Source organism: Biomphalaria glabrata, chromosome 13 (assembly GCF_947242115.1).
Source record: "Biomphalaria glabrata chromosome 13, xgBioGlab47.1, whole genome shotgun sequence".
NCBI lineage: Eukaryota > Metazoa > Mollusca > Gastropoda > Planorbidae > Biomphalaria > Biomphalaria glabrata.
In genome coordinates, this window is record NC_074723.1 from 31,003,941 (window position 1) to 31,030,042 (window position 26,102).

Genomic DNA, 26,102 nt, shown 5'->3' on the forward strand with positions numbered 1-26,102 from the left:
AAAACAATTAAATAATAATAGATATTTCTTTTATTTTTTTGTAGGCCTACATACATAAAATAAAATAATTTCTGTATCGCAATTAAGTGTTTAATTAGTGAGTTTATTTGTTGCATGCTTTAGAGACACATGAAATGCATTCTAAAAAATAAAAACATATATTACATTGAAAAAAAAGGGCGTGTCGACGGAAGTTGTAACATTTCTATCTATTTAATGATCTTTCTAGAAATTAGTTTTAAAATGTAAAATAACATCGTATCTGAGTTTGTAACAATAAACAATGGATAATAATTAAAAATTTATGATATTGCATTCTAATTTATAAATTTAATGGGTATTTTTAAAAGGGTAGTTGGCTATGTGCAATGCGTACCCCATTCAAACTCTTCCCGTTCCCCTGTGGGTATTCTACCCTACTTTGAAAAGCACAGTAATACAGTAGCGCCTGTACAATTGAAGTGCTTATAAAAATAAATGTTAAATAGTTATATATTGTTAGTTTTCAACATTGACCTAATACTCCTTACAAAGTATAAAGGGGACTAATACATTTAATGCACTCAGATCTTTCTAATACTATTTCTCTCGCTTGTTCGATAAAAACAATTAACATCAATAGATAATTAATATTTGGCATTTTTTTTATTGATTTTTTGTTTTATTTGATACAAGAAATAAAAGTGCAAATTTAAACTTGATCTTATTTTGAATGTAGGTGAGAAATGTGTACAAGCATTTTAGCGGACAGACAGACAGAATATGTTGATTCAAGCTTTATTAAAAGAAACTATATTGTTTAAATTATTAACATAAAAAAAAATAATATTTAAAAATAAAAATAGGGAAATACATTTTAGAAAATATTCTTCAAGCTTTCTCAAGAAACTATATAAAAATATGAATATTTTGACACATTTTTGCTCTTTCTAGACACATTTAAAACAGTTGAAACAGTTTTCAGTGGAAACAATTTTATTATTTAAGAAGAATGTGTTTGTTGTTGCTTAGCTTTTACCCTCAGGTATCAAAACTTTGACATTCATCAAAATGTGAGTTTTACTTTCTTTTTCTCAGTTTCATCTCGCTAAAGGTAACACTGGTGTCATAATCAGTTAGACCCGACCAGTTCAATCCTTTGCCCCCTGATCTACCTCCCCATTTCCCGTTAAGAGTGTAAGAATGACAAGCATTGTACCACCAATCACCTGAATAGTGTTGTGCACAGTTTAAACTGCTCTTGTCATTATCTCTATCATAGGTACTAAAGAACATGTTGTTATTATATGATAAACTATCACGAGCATTCCCTGAGTAGTTCCCGATATGTAGTTTATATTTCTCAGTCTCACTCAAAACTTTAAAGTTTTCATACTGCGCAAAGTATGGACTCTTGGAAAATTGTATATCTATTCTTAAATCATATTGTCCAGTAGAAGTTAATTTAAAAATGTTTTCATTTCCCAGATAAAATTCACCAATTTTGTAATCTCCAAAGCCGTCACGATACTCCTTCCAGCCTCTATAGAAATCTACTTTTCCGTTGATTCTTCTCTGAAAGATGATCCACCCACCACCGTCTGTCTTGGTGTCACACATGACCTTTAACCCCGATGACAGCATCACAATGGCACGAGATTCAAAACTTTGCACGTCAAGACATGACGTAATAAAAATATTTTTTTTAACTGTTTGGTGGAAAGAAAATAGTAAAAATAAATGTAAATTATATTTACCCGTTTAGTCAAAATATCATTTATATATATATAAAGCTACAATCCATGAAGGAGCACTTCAGGGTATCTATATAACACTTGTGTTAACTCCCCTATAAATGCTTTTACTAACACCGTTTTTTTTTTTTGTTGAAGACACACGGGAATGCAAACTATTTAAGTCAAACTTTTCAAGCCAAATTTACAATTTTTTATTTTTACTTTAAAAAATTATAACTGTCAAACTAGTTTTTCCATTGTGACCAACAAGATAGTAATTCTTTTCTCAGCGATATTCTGCTTCACTTCTAGCCAGCTTTATTGCTGCTGAGATGTGGGCTCTTTTACAGACGGTGCCAAGGAAAAAAAGTGTGCTTTTTTCTTCAGTTGTTCAGCACTGCCGTAGAGGATGTTGGTTATGTTGGGCTAAGTGGTAGTAGGGTCTGCCTAAGGTGGATTAGGAAGGGGTATTCAAAGAGGATATGGTTTACGGTTTCATAAGGGTGGGCGCAATGTCTGCAAAGGGGGAGTTGTGTGGAGTTTATTTTGTTCAGATGGTAATTTAATAGAAGTGTGTGTCATGCTCTTTGTTTGAAAATTGTAGATTATTCTTTGCGGGGTAGGAAGTTAATACTGTCAATTTGTTTGACATAGTCATTTCTTTGATGTCAATGTGTCCAGATATCCACTGTGGTGTGATATTTATATTTAATTTTGAAATAAGTGCACCCTGTGGCGATTACTGCTCAAACTTCCAAGCCGAAATTGAGACAATTACCATAGCACTACAGACAGTGGAAAACAAATTATATGAGAGCAATCATCATCAGATATTGTTGTCTTTACAGACTCCCAATCCACTCTGCAAGCACTTAACAGCAAACAACTCACTCACAGGCCACTCACTTAGACCATTTTGAAACTATGATAATCACTGTATTTTTATTTTAAATTAAGACTTGTAATGCCATTTTAATACATTTTAATACATATTTGAACTAGGTATCCCGGCATGCTACCCTGCCTCATAGTGGCGCCCGGATGGAAACGATTAGGCTAAAGGGTAGCAAAACAAGACTCCCGTGGGGGTGCCTAAGGGTGAGCGAGAGCATCCTCATTGCACTGCGCGAAGTTGTAAAAAAGCTCCCACAACCTTGTGACAATTCAGGCGCTATTCCCCAAGGGGCCGTTACATAATAAATGGCTTGTCCCGCACGGTTAGCCTGGTATAGAAAAGAAAAATGGCGGGGATCTTAGTAGATCTATACGCGGCCTCTTGCCGCGAGTCTGACCCACCCGCCAGAAAAAACAGTGTACACTGTATTCACACAGGCCGGTGAGAGGGAGCTCTTGTTCACTTTTGCTGGCCTAGAGTTCCAAGAGCTGAAAGATCAACTCTACCTAACAGCTTAAGAAGAAGAAGAAGAAGAACTAGGTATTTTTATTCATTCAGTCGACACTATTTTGTGAATTGCTTTTTAGCTTAATAAATTTGAGCAATTTTATCGGCGCTATTATGTCGTTTGCTAATTTAGTTTTGTGGTTAAAGCTAGATACGTTGTCTACAACACAACCTTTAGACCGATATAAATCAACGACTTAAGGGTAGGCTCTAATTCGCTAACGTGCAATAAAGAGATATTTCAAACATTGCTTACATGCAATCGCCCCCTCTTTTTTTTTCTTGATTTTGTAATGAAATATAAATCTTGATTTAATTAATCACGAATAAAGACGTGAACATTTTCAATGGACCTCATTCACCAATCGTAAACAAACAACATTTAGTCACGTGATCTTATTGATAAAACAATGGAAAAAAACTGTCACGTGACAACCATCATGAATTAAACATGAGATCGTAAATTATAAAGAAGATATAGAGCGCCACGTGGCTAAATGTTGTTTGTTTACGATTGGTGAATGAGGTCCATTGATCTTCTGTGGGTTCGCACAACATTTTAAAGCACCATCGTAAAATAAGACAATGCTTAACAGTTATATAAACTTAAACTTTACAACCAAACAAACTATATTGTAGTATAGAGATTGTGCTTTTTGCTTGCCAACTTTGAAAACCTTTTTTTTTGTTTAAATTTAACACGTTTTTTGATACTAACAATTGTAGTTTTAGATCAAACCATGTCTATAAGAGTTACTTAAAAGTTTTCTTAACATATGAAATAAACAATCAATTTAAATCTAAGCAGCAATTTGTAGTTGGACAGAAAGATTATAGATAAGGATTTTGTGCTAGGTGCGATTTCAGTAATCTTTTAGTTCTAATATTTCTCTGCGTTAAAATTGTAAATTCAAGAAGAATGAAATAAACTTTTGTCGTTAAACTTTGTCATCAACCATTTTTAAATTGTTTTTGTTTGATTTTCAATTATAAATAGATAAATTAGAACTTTTATATAGCTATACTTTAATGCTTAGAGCATTCTCTGAGTGCTATGTTTGAATCTCATTTGTTGACCAGTGGGTGGGGGAGGGGGTATCTGGTAGATGGTTTTCCGTGCTTCCTTTAAGCGCTCAGAAAACACAACTCTGCTCGCCTCGAGTTGGGTGTCGCACCTCGAGCCCCCTTCATAGGTAGCCAAGACAAGTCATGTTTAAGCGTAATTAGTCTCTCGACTTAGCTTCCTATTATAAAATATACAAATGATATCAAGTTGGAACTATAAAAGTGAATACTCTACCTTCATCCATTTTGTTCTTCAGCTCTGATAGATCCGTTGAAATATTTGCCATTTCCATCCTGAGATTCTTTTGCAAATTTTTTTGTAATTGTTTGTTTGTATCCAAATCTTCTTTAAGCTTATTAATATTCTCATCTGTTTCTACTCTCAAGATTTTTATATTTTCTACACAAGTATCCAGGTCTTTTTTAAGCATTGCAATATCGATATCTGTATCTATTCTTATGTTGGTAATATCTTGTTGTATAGTATCTATGTCTTCTTTTATGCTTGTAATATTTGTATCAATATTTAATAGCATGTTTTTGATAGTTTGTGCATTTGTATTGACGATTTCTGTAAGGCTTGTAATATTTCTTTCCAGACCTACTCTCATGATGGTCATTGTTTGTATTTTTATATCCATGTCTTCTTTTATGCTTGTAATATTTTCTTTATTTAATTGTATTTCTTTTCTAATTGTCTTAAAATCTTGATGATGTGTATTCACATCTTCCTTGAAGTTTTCTATATTTTGTTTGTTAAGTTGAATACTTTCCTTGTCTTCTTCAACTTGTGCTATTAATTTCTGTATTACATTCACCAAGTCATTAAATGTTGGACTTTGAACTGTAATGGTCAGCATTTCAGTAAACTTCTCAGATTTTCCTTCTAAATATTGAACATGAGCTTCACAAAAATATTTTCCTGAGTCGGAAAATGTTAGGTTGGTCCACGTGACGTGAAGATAGGAATCATTGAAGTTGTTGTCATAGATCTGACCTTTAACATGTTTAGCAGAAACTCCTTGGATAACTGTTACGACAGGTTGATCTTTATATATATACGCTATTAGACCTTTGGACTCTGTAAAATAAAATAAATATTTTAGCATTGATGTTAAAAAGGTAACAAGAAATAATGTGTATCTTGAAAATCATCGGACATAGCCATGTACAAGTGTTCAATAAATTATAAAAAAAGTTTATATATAAAGGTTACTTTTATGTTTTAAAACATATTAGAATTAAATATATTTATTTGACTTTAATATTATATATATTTTTTTTTCAATTCAGAAGATACTGTCCTAACAGTAATCTCTATACTAAGCCTGATCCAAAGTTGTGGTTGATTTAATAATCCCTTTTTGATGTTTACGCAAGTCTTTGGTACTAGATAACATTATGACGTACTTTTACAAACTGCTTGGTAGTTTAAGGCTAAACTGAAAAGGTTTTATCTGTCAACCTCAGGGCCGGTCCTGGAGATTGCGGGGCCCTATGCGAAACGGATAGCGCGGGGCCTATTCTGGGTTGTGATAAGGATTATAAGTGAAAATTAAGATTTTATATTTTGAATTTTATTCATACTTCACTAAGTACGAAACCACTGTCAAATTAGCTTTATGAGCCATATACATAAGATTGTCGTTTTTTAACAAAAAGCAGATAAACATTCAGATCTGTCTTTTAGATTTACTATCGACTAGCATAATATCGCTTTTGTTGTTTCTTTTAAAGATTTAGAACATTGACTATGTAATATATAGTCTATGATTTAGAACTATTTTTGTATGCCAGTGACTATTAAAGTAAATTAATAATTTTAACTTCTTGTTTTGGTTAAAATTCGCATTATTATTACATTTTTATTAAAGCTGACAATGATGTTTTTTTTTAATTGCTAATAAGATTGGCGTTTACCAAATTGAATGCCCAAGAAATGACAATTGTGTCTGTTTTTAAGGAGATTTGCACCAGTTTTCAGAAGATTTTAACAATTTCAGTAGATTTTCATGACTTTTTCGTATTTTTTACAATTTCATGAGAATTGCAGAAACCCTTTAATAATAAGTTCAAATGGTTTATTTTAATAATTTATATCTAGAATTAGCGCGGGGCCTATGAAAGTGCGGGGCCCATTGCGTAAGCATAGGTTGCAGTGGCCTAATACCGGCCCTGGTCAACCTTAATATAAAATAAGCCTTTGTACAGTACAATACGATTTATCATGAAAGATCCTGCGGCAATGATGATATAAAATTGTGTATACTATGTGTACATGAACGAAGAATTCAACTATGTTTAAATAGGGTATTAAAGTTTGAGTAGAACACAAAAAAATGTGCTAGTACCGTTATTTTTATAATTACCGTAAGTGAGTTCTATGTAACTTAAGATCTACTATCACTACAAATAAATAACAAAAATTACATTACCATGAAGTATGAACATATACTATATTGTGGAGGGTTCTTTGGGATCATGATCTACAAACTATAGCGAAAAATATATATATACAACGATTTATTTAATTAAAAAAATGTTTTCCTAGAAAGTATTATAATCTTAAATGCAAATAAATTAATAAAAGCAATGACTTTTATTGAAATAAATGTCATCATTTATGTCAAGTATGTAAATCTTTAAATTATATTAATCTTAGACAAATTCTAAACATCTGTTTAGAACCATTCACACACAAGGATTATATAACTATTGCAAAAAAAAAATAGCAGTGAGGTAACACATATAGTTGCTTTTTACTAGAGCTAATGAATAGATTTAAACTTAACGTCACTAAAAGACAGAAGACTAAATGTAAAGTAACAATAATACCTAAAGTAATAAACTATTCATTACAAATACACGAATATGTAATATCTTGAACAATTGAAGTTAATTAAAATTTACTTCAAACTACCTGTTTTTCTGTAACTTAACTTTAAAATTAAATATCTTCGGATCAAGATTAAGCTTAAAAATACAAAGAACTTTACCTTGTATACACATTTTAATGTGAGTGGCTCAATAAGGGCTCTAATAATTCCTAAGCTTCCATAAAAAGAAACTCTTGACCCTTGAAACAAAATTAGAGAGAGTTTTAAACGTTTCAATAAATAGATGATATAATGTGCCAAAAATTAATTATTTAGGGTTGTTTAATTATAAGTTTACGATTTCTTAAAATCTCATACTAATGTATATTATAATAAACTTACGAAATCTAAGTCTAAAAGACAATTTTCTATTTATACGACATCACTAATACCTAGAACATGGGTTTTCAACATGTGTGTCGCTACCATTTTGGGTGTTGAATGACCATTTGCCAAGGTCGCCTAAGACAATTTGAAATTTAGAGTTTTCGTCTCTTCATTATCGAAAGTGTTTTTTGTTTTTAGTTTTTGTCGTTTCTAATTTGTTGTAAAAAAAAACATATGTCGGTATGTGTATATCGAGGATACACATTTATGTGTGTGCATACACAACAAAGTTACATTGTCCTAGTTCAACTAGTATTAAACGAATTACGGAACTATTGTTAAGCATCAATTTAAAAAATGTACAAGTTGTAAAATTAAAAGTATTTAGAACACGGACCAGAGAATAAAGATCGCGTTTGAGGTGCGGTGGCTGAGCGATAAAGCCATTGACTTCCGAAAGGAAGGTTCCTAATTCGAGTCTTGGTTAAGTGTCAGGTTTTTGTATATTTGCATGAGCGTTGTTCTTGTGCGATGCTGGTACCACTTCTGGTATTGTTATGATGTTCTTTTTTTTGTTAATTAAATATCTTTGTACACACATGAGGCTTGTTGTTGCGTATGTCCACCTCTAGATCTATGAGATATTAGACCACAACATGTAGATTTTACCAACAGACTCAAGCATAGCAGACATGGTTTTTATTAAGCACAAATAATATTCCAAAGAAATAGCACAGTATATTTCACATAATAATATATAGTCCAAGTGAATTCCCCAAGTACATATTTAACAATACTTTCATCTTAAATACAAGACACGTCTGTCTTCTACCACTTCTCTAGAGTCTACTACTTTACCATGTAGTCTGCTCCTTCTAATCATGTGACTAATTTCTCATCATTGCATTGTTGACTCCCCTATTCCAAGTGAAACATCATATTCTCCATAAACTCACATATCTTGTGGTCCTCAACCAACCAATGTCACCAATGCCCAAATAATGGTGTGACATGAAGACTGCGATTTTTAATGCCGGGATCTTTGTGCGCCTCTGAGTCCACCCAGCTCTAATGGGTACATGATATGAGTTGGATGGTAAAAGTAAAGGCGGTAGGTCATTTTGCTAGTATGACACCCTAGTTAACCGTAGGCCATAGAAACAGGTGACTCTTTACATCACCTGTCCTATAGACCGCAATGTCTGAAAATGGAACTTACTTGGTAGAGAGGGCGCTAGTGAGTGAAACATCATTGCTGTCATCGTTTTTATGGGTAGTTACTTCCTTCTTTATACATATACGTGTCGATCAAACTAGATGTTGCAGATGAGATTTTAATTGTTGCAGTATAAATAGTCACACCTGTTTTCTTCTTCTTAATCTTCTGCCTTCTTATTTCTAATGTTGAAGGGTTCAGAAGAATAGCTTAATATCTGACGTGAACTGCTCATATAATTTTTCTTCTACAGGTGTGTTTTGGGTACATTGTCTTGTTAGGGCCTCTCAATAAAGTATGCAGTTTTGAAGGATATGATCGGCATTCTTTAGCGACACTCCACCAGGTAAATTCACTGGTTCCAGTTTTCACCTTCCGTGAACAATTATTGTTGCACTTTTTTCCCCTTTCTGAGAATGAAAAAATAAGTCTGGCGTATGGGGATAGCTAACAATAGGCAGAGTCTTTCATATATTTTAGGTGAAAGCTTGTCCGATTTCGTTCTATTATACTCACAATTAGTTAAAATTACTATAAAACGCTATAGCGTGATTAAACAATATTTTATGTTGAAGAATTAAGCAGATTGTTTTCCTCCAACACAATTTTGGGAAATAAAATAGGACAAAAATAAAACTTGCATGTTGTCAACCCGATTTTCTTTCTATGAGAAAAATGACATTGATTCTGACAGACGGAATTCATTGATCATTTTTGTTAACGAATATAAGCATACACCTGACATCTCGTTGGAATAGGTCGAAAATCCATTCACAAAGTTGAAGATGTTCCAGAGACTTCGCAGAAAGAGTTAATTGAGCTCATTAATAGCGATGAAGCTAAAAATCAGTTCTCTGTGTTAGTAACACATTTCTGAATCATTGTTTGCAGTCACACCCCGTTCTGTCTGGGATGTTTTGCGCCTTCTTCTTCTGTTTACAACCAGCTGATTTAATATTAAGTCTAAATTCAGAAGTAGTCATGATATCAGGAGATCACGTTCGTTGTAATATTGCAAAGATTTCTTCGAGAATCCCTGATCTAGTGAATCAGAAACAAGTTTAACCTTCGCATTAACGTTGGCGTGTTTACAAATATTTTTGTAGCAAGTAAGCAGCGTTTCTCAAAGTTTTACAGGGAACCCAACAAATAATATAATATGTTTGCACCCCTCTCTTTTCCTTTTTTAGGCAACAATGAAAATTTTGTAGTCTCCTTTGATAACTGTCAAGAAGAACATTAACTTTTTCTCCCTAACTGACGATACCAAGGTTGATTCTACCAGAATGTTGTAAATAATTACGGAGAGAAAGAGTTAAGACCTACCAGTTTAATACTGTTTTTTTAGATTAGTTTGTCATTTTAGTTCTTTTGTTTGTTTTTGTAATGTTATTACAGTGCCTTGAGCCTACATTTTGTTTGTTAACAGCGCTTTATAATTAAAAGTAATATTATTATTAAGTGTTAGGTATTTAGGAAGAGCGCAGTATTATAATTGACAGAGTTCAATGAAATTCAAAGAATAAATTAACATATATTTAAGCCTCAACATGCCAAGGAGTCATAACTAATTCTTTCTGCCCTCTGAGTTTTATGAAGTATAAATTATTTTTCCTAATACATAATTTAAAGACTTAATGCTCATCTTAAATCAGACAGTAACTATCCAGTGATTCCCTCCAACCGTTCAGAGCGATCTCTGGTGTTTAGGGCTTACGTAATCAGCTTGTAACTTATTACCAGTAACCAACACTTTTCCTATTGTCAGAGACATTACTGTAAGTGATGGAGTCAAGTCTCCATGGCTAAGGAAAAGCCTGGGTGGAAAATTTGCGAGTGTTGAGATTGAAAAACGTCATCACCCACTTCTATTGCTTTACAACTGAATGCAAAGGAATGAAAAACCATCGCAATTTTGGGTCAGGTAGCTGCAGGAGTTTGACAGGGAGCAGTAGTCTTACCACTTCTCCCCCCGACTACAGAGCTCCAAAAACAGATTTTCTGTTGGAGTTTACTACTAAGCCCTAACCTTACAGAGACAAACAAAAGGTAGAGCGGATATTTTCTTGTAGCTAGTGGTTTGGTTTATTGGCAGAAGGGCGTCATTTCACGCAGAAAGGCCATGACAGCACTACATCCTAGGGCCTAACCACCTACGAGATATTTTCAGATCACCCTGAGCCATTACAGTTTCTCACTTTCTATCACTACAAAAAGTTAGCTAGCGGTGGCAACAAGATAAATCTACCACACTACACGTTTTACACGCAAAATACTTCAAAATTTCCCATTTTTTTGTGTGTTCCTTAGACTTGATTACAGTTAGATTTATTTATATTGTTTTATATCCGCCAATGTAGGTAGAGTTGTATTGCAGCTTGACATGATATGGTGCTTTTAAATTTCTTTTTAAATGTTTTTTTGTACAGAAGATGGTGGAACATTCAAAATTTCATATTTAATGTTGTACTATTTTTTTTTTACTAATAATCAAGAATTAAATTTCAGTATCTAACAGAGATATACTGCTCTTATATAGTATATAGTATACAATTTCTAGCATTGCAATATTTTGTTTTTTTCTAGGACTTAAAATTTAAAGTCTTAATGTTTAATTTTTAGAATATATTTGAACAACATTTTGATTGTCTTTTAAATATAAAGAAATTTATGGAAATCAATTTTTGTAAACGATATTTTTATTTTTAATAAGGCGCAAAGAGATACAGTTATTTTAGATCTTTTAAAAAAATAAGTTTTTATGTGGCCAGCAAAAGGTCCAACAGCCTACACACCATCAATGTTTTCATGTATCCATCAGAGTTTAGTGGACTCGAGAGCTTCTTACAAATTATGAAGTCCTAGTGTTTAACGGTTATTCAAACAAAGGATTTCAAGATTTGGAACCAAATTCTTTACTCTCAACAACAATGCCGTAACAATAAAAAAGCAAACTATATTAAAGAGTTGGAATACGTGACACCCAGACCAAAAACCTTTTTAAAAACTGCCCACAATATTGGGGGAGAATAAAGCCTATAAAAGCTCTGTAATCACTTACCAATATATGTTATTTTATATTTGTTGTAACTTACTTTGGTTGACTTCAGAGTGCTCATCTTTCTTCAAACAACATTGAAAGTTCTCATTTTTCCTATAACGTCGTAGCTCTTCAATTAAAGCGGTCAAATTTGTTTCATATTCTACTGTCTTCTTTGCATACAAAGAAATATTTCTCCCTTCTGCAGTGTCTCCAGTGACATGACATCTATAGACTTTCGCATCAAACTGAGTCGGATTATGCAGAGTTAAAGTTATATACATATTTCCAAAACTGATTTGTGAATATTTTAGTTCTAATAGTTGTTTTAGATCAAGTGTCGAAGAGTTTAATGCAAAAAGATCTTCATATTTTGTTATTGTTTCATTATAACGAGAAAGAGTTAACGATTTGATAACATCAAGATGTTGAGCTTGGTTGTTTGTTATAGAACAGTTGATCACAAGTTGGGGCGTTATCTCTGGTAAAATGACGTTTGGCTGGACATCAATAACAAGTTCTGAAAAATAGTAAAATATTATTTGAAAAAAAAAAGTTTCTAGGTAGGTGTAGTTAAAATCACCAAAGTGAAAAACAAATACAGTTAAACATTAAATAATTGGATAAGTATTTCTATTACAAATTCAATGTTCTTTTACATAAAAACGTCTTAAAATTAATGCTTCTTACAAACTGACTTGCCCTCATTTTTAATCTAGAATGACTAATAATGTGCATATTGCCATTTGCCGTTATCTAAGTTTAAATTTCCTTTTTTTCCTTTTTTCATGATTGTTTATATTTACTTGCGTAGATTTACGCATTTATTGTATATCTAATTACTCTATTAACAAATTTTGAACAAGACACATCTACCGGAAGCTCAAAATTGGAACCAGTGAAATCTGCCCGTGTGGAGTATCACCAGAGAATGCCGACCACGTCCTCCAAAACTGCTCTCTTTACCAAGAGGCACGAAAAAACATTGGCCCCAAATCACCCCAACAGAAAGAAAACTATATGGAGAGCTCCCTGATTTGGAAACCACTGCGCAGTTCATCTCATGTATTGGTCTAGTCATCTGAACGCTCCAACATAACAATGAGAACGAAGAAGAAGAAGACAAGAACAAGATATGTCAAAAAAACGAGTATTTATTTGTATAGTTATTTTTTTAATTTTTAAGGACATACATCTGATAGAGACCTATTTCATCTCATAAATGAATATTTGTCTTTAAAAAGTTCATATTTCAATAACATAAGTTATACAATAAACAAGATGTGTGTTAATAATAATAATAATAATAATAATCTTTATTATCCGTAAGGAAATTTGTCTTACAATTTGTGCATTACACCAAACAAAAGACATTATAACTATAAAGCTGGTTATAATTCAACAATGTAGACAATTAATATACAAGCTATAAGCATTCAATGATATGCTTGACTGAGCAAATCTTTGTGCTAGTAAACATTACAGAACAAAGTATGGAATTCCAAAAACATACGTTTCGTAGACTTAAACAAAAGCGTTTTATAATGTCCATGGATAATCACTTAATAATAGAGAAAGAGAATGTGATATCTCTTTGATCTCTTTAATAGAGTACGACATCTTTAAGGTCACTCCACCTATGTTGGATATCAAAAAAAAAAAAAAGGTTAACCACATAAACAGATAACCTGTATATCATCTGCCTTAAAGACCACTAGGTCTGAAAGGGGAACTTTCTTTTATTTTTATTACAAAAATATATAATGCAGAACAAATTCTAAATCTCAGGATACTTGGCAAGAATTACATTCAAGCCCAACTTAATCTTTTTTCCAGATTTAAATTGATTTAAAAAAAAAAAAAAGCTTTTCACAGGGCTATCTACGTAAAAACACAAAAATACAAATATAAATTGAAACACAAAAAATAAATTGCGAATCTCTAGACAGGCCACTAGTGCGCTGTGGAGTCACTAGGATTCGTGTCATCCCATGCAGTTCAGGTAAAAATTCTACCGCCCCCACCCAACAAAATGTCTGAATGAAAACTATTGTGAGTTTGTTCTTTATGTTGAATTATTAAAAAGGGAGCTAATCACTTTCCTTCATTCATTGTATACCGGCTAGAGCACTTATAGCTAATATAGCGGCGTGCGGCAAGCGCTATGTCTTGCATTCTGAGCTTCGAAATGCAAGGCTAAATTTTCTGATATTCTTTTAATAAAAGTCTCTGTATTTTATAAATGAAGCTGAGCAGCTAGTTGTAAAACAAATAAGTGAATGAAATGTTTTATTTGGGGAAAAGAAAAGTTTAGTATCTACTTGCATTTTATAACTTTAGAAATTTATTCACTGGCGTCAACAACGAAGTATTTCTCATGTAAAATAATTTACAAGTTAATTAAAAATTAAATTAAGACGAGGTGGGATAAGTCGATACTGAGTGTGAGAGACATTTGGGGTGGTAGAGCATGCGTATTTGTAATGGGCGTGGTCTTTGTAAACTCATCATGACGTCTTATAATAGGTCTGTTCATTTTAAGCCAAAACAGTAAATGAAACGAATGGTAGTCTACGTCTCTAATGAGAATTTAGTTCTATAGTAAGAATATAGTAGACTTTCAACTCGCGTTGGTGAGGGCGCGCACACAAGTCTTCTTTTAATTAGCATTTTAATATTAAACTTGATGTTAATGCCTTTCACGGAAACGACATTGCACCCTCCCTATTGACGCCACTGCTTGTGCGGTGTAATTCAACAACAACACTGAAGCCAGTTTTAAAACGAAAGTTGGAGTGAGACAACGCTGCTCTCATCGCATCGTCCGTCCGCTGAGCTAAAGCAATCGACCCAGCAAACTACGCAGACTTTTTTGTTTTATACTAAGCGCCTCAAAAAGTGGGAAGCGTGTATCCGGACTTTTGTTTCCCACCACTCCCCCATGTTTTATCACATTGACTTTTCTAAGTCAAACCACATTTGCTACTCATCAGCTTGACCCATCTGGCCTATGTTTCTATTATTTCGTTCAGGTCTGTCAATCTCGATACTTTCACCGACTTAAGTCAATAACCCATTAGAGTTGTTCGGAAAACAAAACAAAATTCAAATGTCCAACTTTTTTCGAGATTTAAACCCAATCCCGCTTGGTTCAAAAGCAAAGTCCTTTACCACTAAGCCACCAAACCCCCTTACACAAAAGTGAAGAACTAAATGAACTGACCTGAAGCTGAAAAAACAACAACTAAAGACGCCCACAAAAGTCAAGAACTAAATAGACTGACCTGAAGCTGACAAGAAAGCTAAAGACGCTCACAAAAGTCAAGAACTAAATAAACTGACCTGTAGCTGACAAGAAAACTAAAGACGCTCACAAAAGTCAAGAACTAAATAAACTGACCTGAAGCTGACAAGAAAACTAAAGACGCTCACAAAAGTCAAGAACTAAACGAACTGACCTGATGCTGACCAGAAAGCTAAAGACGCCCACAGAGCCAGACGTAGAAAGAAGGCCATTGTGGTACTAGTGACAACAAGGGAGGGAATACTGGTTTATATAGTTAAAAGACCTGTGATAATCTCATGTCTTGAGACTGCAAGAAACTTTCTTATCAGTTCAAGTTACAACAACATCTCTAAGTAAACATAACGTCTTGGTAGTTAATAGGACAAGCGTGACCAGGGAGAAATCCTTGACCAGTGTGACTTGAACAACTATTAAGAAATGTTATAGTCTGTAACGTAATGAGTTGAGATAATGAGAAAGAGTGAGACGAAATAATAAGGGACGCGGTCGTTAACACTGACACGTTATAGGCCCATCCAGTGAAATGATTACAAAGTCGGTGACAGGATGGTGACAAATGGAGAACATGCAAGTTTGCAAAAAATAAAACACAAAAACCTAAGCTGGTAACAAAAAATAAAAATGGGCGTACATGTCTATAGTTTAATATATTTAAGAGTTAGAATGAAAGTTCATATCCACGGGCGGACTGTCTACATGGGCATTTGGGCTAATGCCCGGTGGGCCGGTATTCTAATGGGCCAGTAGGACCACAGTAAGCATATTCTTTTTTTAAATCACGTCTGTATTTTATAAGATAAGGGCCGCATAGATGCCACTATTAAATTGTTAAATTTTTATAGTAGGCCTATATCTTTTTCAGAGGGAAAGGGTCTTTTATAGAGAAGGCCTACTTATTTAATCTAACATATTTTCCGAAATAATGAAATAGCCTACATATGCAGAGCTTCGCCTTTTTAGGGCCTATACACTTTGCGATTAAAAAACAACCTAAAGTCCTTATTCCTTATAAGGGCATAGTGTTCACTGTAAACATGTGTACAGCTATCTATATATTATCAAATTTACGTCTTCAGAATGGAAGACCACCGCATCCCTAAACGACTCTTGTATGGCCAACTAAGCGAGGGAAAGCGCTAGCAAGGTGGTCAAAGAAAGCGCTTCAGGGACACCCTCAAAGCTTCTCTGAAGGCGTTCAGCATAGACACGGGCACCTGGGAGACAGAGGCACATGGCAGAGCATCATGGCGTCGCGCTGTGAAAACTGGCGCACAGGTTGCTGAGGAAAAGAGAACAACGCTGGCACAAGAAAAACGTCAGAAAAGAAAAGCAAAGCCAAACGACACTAGCTCCAGCTGGAATACCCTGCCCAGTGTATGGCCGAACATTCCGGGCTCACATAGGTCTCACCAGCCACATGAGGAGGCATAAAACCCCAGTGCAAAGCCCTCAGCCCCCTGATGACAAAGTGGTCATCATCGAACCACGATGGACGAACTATATATCAAATTTAACATAATGATTTTGAGGACAGGTAGAATTAGAACTGGATGTCCATCATATAATATACAATTTATGGGCCGGATGGTATAGAAATGCCCGGGCCGATTTTGATACCCAGTCCACCCCTGTTCATATCCTATAAAAAAAACAACGTACTTCACACTTCTTTCTGCTCTATTCTTCTACTTCTTATTATTCTCAACGATTCCATGAAATAAAAGATATGTATTTCTTCTTTGGCTTTTTATAATATATATATATATATATAGATATATATATATATATATATATAGATATATATATATATATTCCCTTACCACAACATATATATCCAATAACCTTAATAGTCATTGAGTCCTAGGTCACAATATATATTTACGATTTATCACATTAATAATCAAACACTCTACACGATTTTTCTTTACACATTCATTCTCTACAGTCATAGACTTATTGATGACCATGAATATCCTAGAAGACTTTACCTTTAAAGTTAACTTATATGTGATGCTGCCTGCAATATATCTTCACTACTGTGCAGTGGCGTCACTAGTGGGTGCAGAAATGCAGGCCGCACCGGGTGACACCCAGTATGGAGTGACATCCAAGTGGAAAAGAATGCATTTTAGCAAAAACAGACAAACTAAACAAAAACGAAATGATAGTATTAATAGCCATGCAATAGAAAGTCGTTTTATTTATTTATTATGCTTTTGTTGTTTTGATAATTAGTTGACATGTCCAAAAATAGACAATTAGTTGACATTTCCAAAAATAGACAATCAGGAGTAGACGGAAAAGAGTTAATCAGACTTAAAAATTCATAAAAAGTTTGCATCAAAATAGAAAAAAAAATCATTTCTATATATAACGTACAGAAGATACAAAAAAAAAAACAATTACATACTTTAAAAACCAAAAGCTTATACGAAGTGTAATTATATCAATAGGTTTTGATCAGTCATGTCATTAAATTTATGATTCATCTAGAGTAATCTAGACCAACAAAATAAATCTGTGCGATTAATTATATTTTACTTATTTTTTTTTTGTTTAGAGTTATTATTATTATAGCTTTTATATAGCGCTACTTTCATGCTTATAGCATGCTCAGAGCGCTTTTGGTCTAATCTCATTTTGTGGACCAGTGGGGGGAAGGGGTATCTAGAAGTTGGTTTTCCGTGCTGCCTTTAGGCAGCTCAGTAAACACAACTCTGCCCGAGTTGGGTGTCGAACCTCGATCCCCCTTCTAGGTAGTCAAGCCAAGCCAAGTTCACTTGGCCTCTCGTTCATGCTTTTAGCTTTCAGAATACATCATGATCCTATTACGTATCAGGTCTAGTTGGGAAACAAAAAGAAAAAGGGGGGGGGGGCGGAAGTGAGATTCCTGGCTGAATTCGAACGTATTTATAGTTTTTAAATGCCGTTACAAAAAAAGAAAACTATGGGGGGGGCGACCTGATTTCCAGCCTGACATCTCCTCAGGCCCACTTGCGCAAACAACTATACTAGTGAAAAACTTATGACTGGAGAATAGTGTAAAGTGAAATATTGTTTATTACAATTTAGAGCAGCGATGCATAAAGGGGACTAATTCTGCTTATACTACCGCTTTTACCACGTGCAAGTTCTTTCCCTTGTTCTAGATGCCAAACTAAATATTTTTTTAATCGATTGTTGTGTTGTAAGGTAAAATAAATAGTTGTGCAAAAGTTCATCTTGATCTGAGATTTGTTGTCGGAGCGGAAATAGCGTGTACACATTTTACCAAACAGACATGCAGAGTTAGTTCATATAAGCATTGTACAAATTGTTTTTTTGTATCACAGGACACATAACATTAACATTAGCAATAAACATAAAGGTTTTAGGATTTTTCTCTTCAAAGATTTTTTTATATTCTTGTACGCTTTTAAATGTTAAGCTTAATTAAAATAATAATAATACACAAAATAAGTTTGAACCATTTAATATATTCATCTTCAGTACAGATTTAGTACTCTTAAAAAAAGGATTGAAGCTGATGATACCAATTCTAATATTTAAAAGGGACAGTAAAACTAGCAGTGTCTACACAGATGGCACTATTAAGATGACTGTGCGGTAATACGATTTCCTATCAAAACGAATTTTGTCAAACCTAATGAAGGAAAGTGCAGATGTTGAGACGATACATAAAGCTTTTTTTGTTTATAGAAAAAAGATTCATATAGAATCAGCGGTTCTCAACCTTTTAATCACGGCGACCCCTTTTTTACAATCTCCCACTCTGCCGCGACCCCACCTCACACACACCCACATACAGCAATAGAAGAATAGACAATAACAATCCATATTTTTGATGGTCTTAGGCGACACCTGGCAAATCGTCATCGACCACTAAGGGGGTCGCGACCCACAGGTTGGGAACTCCTGATATAGAACCACGCCAACGACGAACGTAGTGATTTTTACAGAATCTTTCTCACTACGTCATGCCCCCTCCCCCCACGAAGGGCAGGACACGTTTCACATTGTGTTGATGTTTACATGCAGTGGGCGCCGACCCACGGCACTTTAGTTGGTAACGAGCGAGCCGAGCTTTAAAATAGTTCCACTTATCTTTTTTTTTTTCGTGTTGCCAATTTATCTAATTTTGTAAGAAGACTAAATCTTGTTTTAGTTTCTCTTTATTACAAGTAAAATGTTATTAAGTTTGAATGTATGGATAACGTTTATACTTATTATGTTAAATATTGTACGCTAAATGAATATACGGAGATGCTGTGGCTGAGGGGTAAGGCACGTGGAACCAGAAGTCCGTGTTCGAATCCTGGTGAAGTCTCTAGGTGGACCACTTTGGGAACCGATTTTGAGTTCGTGTGTCCACACAAACTGTCTGTGTAACCTTGTTTTATTTTCATCTAGATCTGTTACAAATTTAATTGCATGACTGATCGAAACTAATTTTGATACAACTACGCTTAATATAAGCATTTTTTTTTACATTAGTTTATTATATCTTATTGTTTAGCAAGTGAATTTACTTACCAATGTTGGGCTAATGGCATTTACAATGAGATATATATATATCCGATAACTTAGTCAACATCAATTTATCTCCCCTTTGTCACTACATCCCTGACATTCAAATACTGCTTCAATCTTTGTTTCTAAGCTATTGCGTAATGGTGATTACTATTGTCACTAATATATAAATATAATTATATTTACTGCTTAACGATGTTTTTGACTAGTTCGTCTTCTCACATTCATTCTAAAATTTAGCGTGAAAAAATGGAATCTTATAGTAATAAATTGAGCTATCAAAACTAGATATGATAATAAGTAGGTACCATTTTAGTCCTTGATATCGGACTAAAGGTAAAGGTACGTAAAACTCATGTCATGAGGCAAGCTCACGACCCAACCGCCTATACTTTCCCTAACGAAAAAAAAACTTGATTTAAAATTTCGAACCCGTGACTATCAGTTTTAAAGCATAAAATCTGTTTCACTCAGCCGTAATACCTGCCAAAGCAGATACTATCGATTATTAATTTTATGAACATAGGTACGTCATGTTGAAAGTAGCGATTGATTTATTGCATTATTCGCTAGTTTTACCTACCCTCTAGACCAGGGGTTCTCAACCTGTGGATCGCGACCCCCTTGGGGGTCGATTGACGATTTGCCAGGGGTCGCGAAAGACCATAGAAAAAGTCTATTCTTCTATTGCTGTGTGTGTGAGAGGGGTATTGTAAAAAAGGGTCGCCGAGCTTAAAGGGTTGAGAACCGCTGCTCTAGACTACTCTAAAGCCGCTTCATATATTACATACGTTTTGATTATATCCATGTTTAACCATCAGAGTTATAAACTGTGGTATACGACATTTATTGGTATCCATGTGTACATTTGCACAAGGCATCAGTACTACAGGTTAACGCCAGCACAGGTCAACGTCTGAAGAAGAAATATGTAACAATTGTGAAAAGAATATTACCATGCAGCCGAGTCCTTCTAATCTCGACTATAGCCTTACCAATGGCCAAACTCACTAGCCAAAGTCTTACCAATGGCCGAACTCACTAATCAAAATCTTACAAATGACCAAACTCACTAGCCAAAGTCTTACCAATGGCCGAACTCACTAATCAAAATCTTACAAATGACCAAACTCACTAGCCAAAGTCTTACCAATGGCCGAACTCACTAATCAAAATCTTACAAATGACCAAACTCACTAGCCAAAGTCTTACCAGTGGCCGAACTCACTAATCAAAATCTTACAAATGACCAAACTCACTAGCCAAAGTCTTACCAATGGCCAAAATCACTAATCAAAATCTTACAAATGACCAAACTCACTAGCCAAAGTCTTACCAATGGCCAAAATCATTAATCAAAATCTTACAAATGACCAAACTCACTAGCCAAAGTCTTACCAGTGGCCGAACACACTAATCGAAATCTTACAAATGACCAAACTCACTAGCCAAAGTCTTACCAATGGCCAAAATCACTAATCAAAATCTTACAAATGACCAAACTCACTAGCCAAAGTCTTACCAGTGGCCGAACTCACTAATCAAATTGTGCTAATGGCCAAACTCACTAGCCAAGGTATTACCAATGGCCAAACTCACTAACCAAAATCTTACCACTGCACTTAAAAGGAAACTTTAAGTTTAATTTAATTTGAAAATAAAATAAAGAATATGGTGCACATATACGAACCCCATTATGATTAGTTTAATTTAAAGTAATTACATTAAATTAATAATTTGATCCACTATAATGCCCTTCTAAAAAATAATTATTTAGATCCATAAAACATTACAAATGAAAAAAAAAAAGTCAGCAAAAATATATAAATATAGGCCTATGACCCGTACATATATAGGAAACCATACATTTGTTTAGCCTAATAAACAAAATAAAAAAAAAAATAAAAAAGAAAGCTTAATTCATTCTCAATATTTATTTTGTATAGCCTTCTATAATATATTATAATTACATACTACATATCCGGAGTTTTCATGTCATTAGACCATGACTAGATCTATCACGAACTATTACAAAATACTACCGACACCCGTCTAGCCGGTAGTGACCTTAGCGATAGAGAGCACGGTGCTGCTTACCCAGACATGCAGTAATTAATTTATTGTAATTAGTTAATTTTATGTCTATAGAAAAAGGGATACAACTCTTCTATTATTTGAGAGATATTAAACTATATAATTGTTTCCCTTATAAAGGCATATTTTTAACATAAAGTGCTTTTTATTACATTTTACGTATCATTTCAATTTAATGAAATAACGAAAGTATGGAAAATAATAAGTTAAACGAACAAAATATAAAGCATGTAGCCTTCCTTGAACATTATAAACCCCATACATTATTCTAAAGAAAGACATCAAAGACTTTTGTTGTTAATTGACTTCAAATTCACTCACACCAGTTAATAACATCAAATATAAGTAAACTTTAAAGGTAAAGTCTGCTAGGATATTCATGCTGGCCAATAAGTCTATGACTGTAAATATATGGAGCAGCGGTTCTCAACCTTTTAAACTCGGCGACCCCTTTTTACAATCCCCACTCTGCCTCGACCCTCCTCTCCACACACACACACAGCAATAGCAATCCATATTTTCGATGGTCTTAGGCGACCCCTGGTAAATGGTCGATCGACCCACAAGAAGTCGCGACCCACAGGTAGAGAACCCCTGGTATAGAGAGACCTAGGCCACAGTGACTATGAAGGTTATGGGTTATTCATTGTTTGAAAAAGAAAACAAAATATTATACAAAGCCAAAGTAGAAATAAATGTTTTTTCTTTGGTTAAATCGTTTAGAATATAAAGAATAGTAGAAGAATAAAACAGAAATACATTTGTAGACAATTTTTAAAAGTATATGAACTTTGAACTTCCATTTATCTTTTAAATAGTTGTAACTAAAGACATGTACGCCCACTTTTTGTCATTACTCAGCTTTTTTTGACCACCTAGCACGTTCTCCTTATGCCCCACCATCCTGTCCCCTACTTTGTAATCATTTCACTGGATGGGACTACAACAAGTCAGTGTTTACGGCCGCGTCCATCTTTGTTTTGTCTCACTCTTTCTCTCATTATCTCAACTCATTACGTTACAGACTATTACATTTCTTGATAATTGTTCAAGTCACACTGGTCAAGGATTTCTCTCTGGTCACGCTTGTCCTATTAGATACCAGGACGTTATGTTGACTTAGAGATGTTGTTGTAACTTGAACTGATAAGAAAGTTTCCAACAGTCTGAGACATGAGCTTATCACTTGTCTTTTAACTATATAAACCAGTATTCTCTCCCTTGTTGTCACTAGTACCACAATGGCCTTCTTTCTACGTCTGGCTCTGTGGGCGTCTTTAGTTTTCTGGTCAGCTTCAGGTCAGTTCATTTTGTTTTAATTTTTGTATAAGGGGCGTGACGGCTTAGTGGGATCAGGTTTAAATCTCGGTGAAATTTGGGATTTTTATTTTATATTCTCTAAGATGCCGCAGAACTCTAATAGGTAACTGTCTTTAGTTGCTTAGGGCTAGGTTGGTTGATCATACGGCTGGCTTCAAGGACATTATCCTTAATCGTCGGCCACAGAAACAGACAATAGGAATAGATGATTTTTTTATCAACTGATTTAACAGCCTTTAAGATCACAAAACCTTTAAAAAATATGTAACTTTTTTATTTCTATAAATTACATTCTTAAAAATTAAACTTTTATAAATGTATATGATGTCATATTTAAAAAGTAATTTTTCTTTAAACCATAAAATAAAAGGTTACAAATAAAAATACATAATGCATCAAGATATTTATAAAATACAAAAGAATGAATTTTTTCCATTACAAAACATAAAAAAATAACCTGTTTATAATTTGTCGTTGGTAGCTATATGGATTAGTTCTAAAAATATTGTTGTAACCCTATTGGCGACGCGATAGGGTTAACTTTGTGTGATCAGTTGACATATGTGGCACAGGTCAGTAATACAGTTTAGCGTGCTATATCAAAGGGCAAGGGACAGTACTGGCATGAACTTTGCACGTGAATAGGGCCCGTGTTATGGTCATCTGATCATAAGCCTGTGTGGACAAGATACATAGTGTGTAAGGCAGTGCAGTTCAAGACAGGACAGCGAGTAGACCGGGACTAAGCCTGCCACGAAGTCGGTCCTGGTTGAGTCTTCAAGTGTTAAGTACGAGTCAAAGAAGAGATAGAGACAGTAGAGTTTAGTTCGGTGATGTACTGTGTATGATTTTTAGACGTTGTTGATGTATTGCCAATTGTCTAGTATTGGCTGTTAGCTATTTATTCACTCATTATTAAAGTACCAGAGATCTTGTTGTCAAGTTCTTTATGTGTTTATGTGTTGTGTGTTTAGCAGTGTTTACAGAAGGCCTGATAGGGGAGAACGTAACATTGGTGTCACGTAACAATATATAGGACATATCATTGCTATTTTTATATACACATTTTATACCTCAAGCATTTGAAGATTGCAAGTCGTGCTATTAAACAAAAAGAAACTTGTTTCCATAAAAGATTTATGCACCCACTTGTTGATATCTATTAGAGTTTTCTCTTTGTCAAATAAAATATAGCGATATGTTATATCTCAAAGCCAAAAAGAGAGTCGGTTTGTTGTTGTTGTTGTTTTTTTTAACTTTAATAACAAAATGTGTTTCTACTCTTCAGATGAAGGTATGCCTTTTAGTCTCACGTTTATAAAACTCAGCTGAAAAGAAAGAAAACATTCTCAGTCTTTCACTATATGTCTGATTGTTCTCGGAGGGGCCGTTATAAATTGTTTATCTCTTACAGAAATAATTCTGTGTGAAATGAGTTTTTTTTGTCCCATGAGTCTCAAGAAAAAAAAAGCATAATAAACTTAAATCTTCATCAAGCAATCGGACGCAGAATGATATTTTTATTTATTTGATAATGACGGGACAGTGAAATTCTGGTTCCCGGTCATTTCATCCCCGGTCACTTCATCCCCGGTCATTTCATCCCCTGATATTTTCATCATCTGATCAAATTGTCATTTTAAAAATCATGAAATGAGCAATATTTAATGTATTCATTTTTTTATTTAAATGATAAAATTGTAACACGTTAATGTTTAAAAGGAATTAAAGCAAAGCTTATACAGGAGACATGATATCACGAGGATGGGTGAACTCCGCCTTTATAAGAAAAAAATAAAACCTTATTTCAAGGCTAAAAATGAAAGTGAAACATATTCGTACTTTCACCACAGCTTGGACTTTGATGATAAGTTATCAGCGGCACGGTCATAATTATTGTAATCGCACTTCTATCTCTCAAATGATTTCCACTGCTTCCACCAAACCTTGGCCTTCGATCCGGATAATATTATGATATTACAACCCCCACATCCAATAGAAGCGCTATAGCTAAGTACACACCCAGATTTACAATATAATATAACATTTCTCATTAAGAACACAAACTGAAAGAGGAAACACTGTAAACGCATTAGTAACAAGTCATAAAATGTCAAAAAGCATTCTACATAATCATATTTATATATAAATATTTAATTGGGGATGAAGTGACCGGGGGATGAAGTGACCAGGGGATGAAATGACCAGGGGATGAAGTGACCGGGGATGAAGTGACCGGGGATGAAGTGACCGGGGATGAAATGACCGGGGGATGAAGTGACCGGGGATGAAATGACCGGTCACCGAAATTCTTTACTTATTATTATGACACGATTAGAGATTTGACTCGAACATTAGTTTGATAGAATGGAAACTTTTGTCTCGGAGACGATGACATGACTATTCAAACCAAGACTAGGATTGTTTACAACACAAAAAGTAGCGAAAACAAAACAAAGACTTTTGCCAGCTTCAGAGTAAGGTCGGCTTTGGTTTCTGAAGTAGATATTTAGATACTATGACATTCGACAGTTCCCTTCACTTCATATTAAACTTCTTGTTCCACACCGTTTATCAGCGTCGACAACGTTTAAATTGTTGGCTTTTTTGCTTGTGTTAATTGGTTTGTTTGAGTGTTACCTCCTTTTAGTAAGCCTACACAAGACACCGGGCCGAGGTTCCTAAAATTATTTTGATTTAGATTTTAAGGGAGTAGGTACCTTCATTAAAGTAGGTGTTAAATAATATTTTCGCAGCCTTACCCCAATCTTGAGGCCTTCCATGTCGCTGATAATCAAAGTTATATATAATACTCTCCATTATTCTTTTTCAAGTTTTTGGCGTCCATTGTTATATTTGGGACGCAAGATTAATACTGCTAAAGAAAATGTTTCATAGATCTTTTAATGTGACTCTTTATCACAACATTGTTAATTGGTGATGGCTCATAAATATTTAGCTTAATCTTTACCTATCCCTTAGTCTATTTGTCCGTTGGTGCAACACCTTAAAACCCTGTGATGTGGCCCTATGGCTTGAGTATACGTTAATTGACAGTGATTAGCCACGTCTTGGTGGAGTCGAATAAGACTAAGACTAAGACTAAGACTGCTTTATTGATCCTTAGGGAAATTTGTTGTGATTGCAAGGGTTCTTTCCTCATATAAAGACAACACAACAGAAAAATACACATAAATACAACAGACAACA

At 34.3% G+C, this 26,102-nt stretch overlaps 2 pseudogenes; one reads left to right on the top strand and one right to left on the bottom strand.

Annotated features, from left to right (window-relative positions):
• Positions 1 to 849: 849 nt before the first annotated feature.
• Positions 850 to 15,159, bottom strand: LOC106061986 (angiopoietin-1-like; annotated as a pseudogene).
• A 7,593-nt stretch (positions 15,160 to 22,752) lies between these two features.
• Positions 22,753 to 26,102, top strand: part of LOC106080196 (angiopoietin-1-like) — a 14,604-nt pseudogene continuing 11,254 nt past the window's right edge.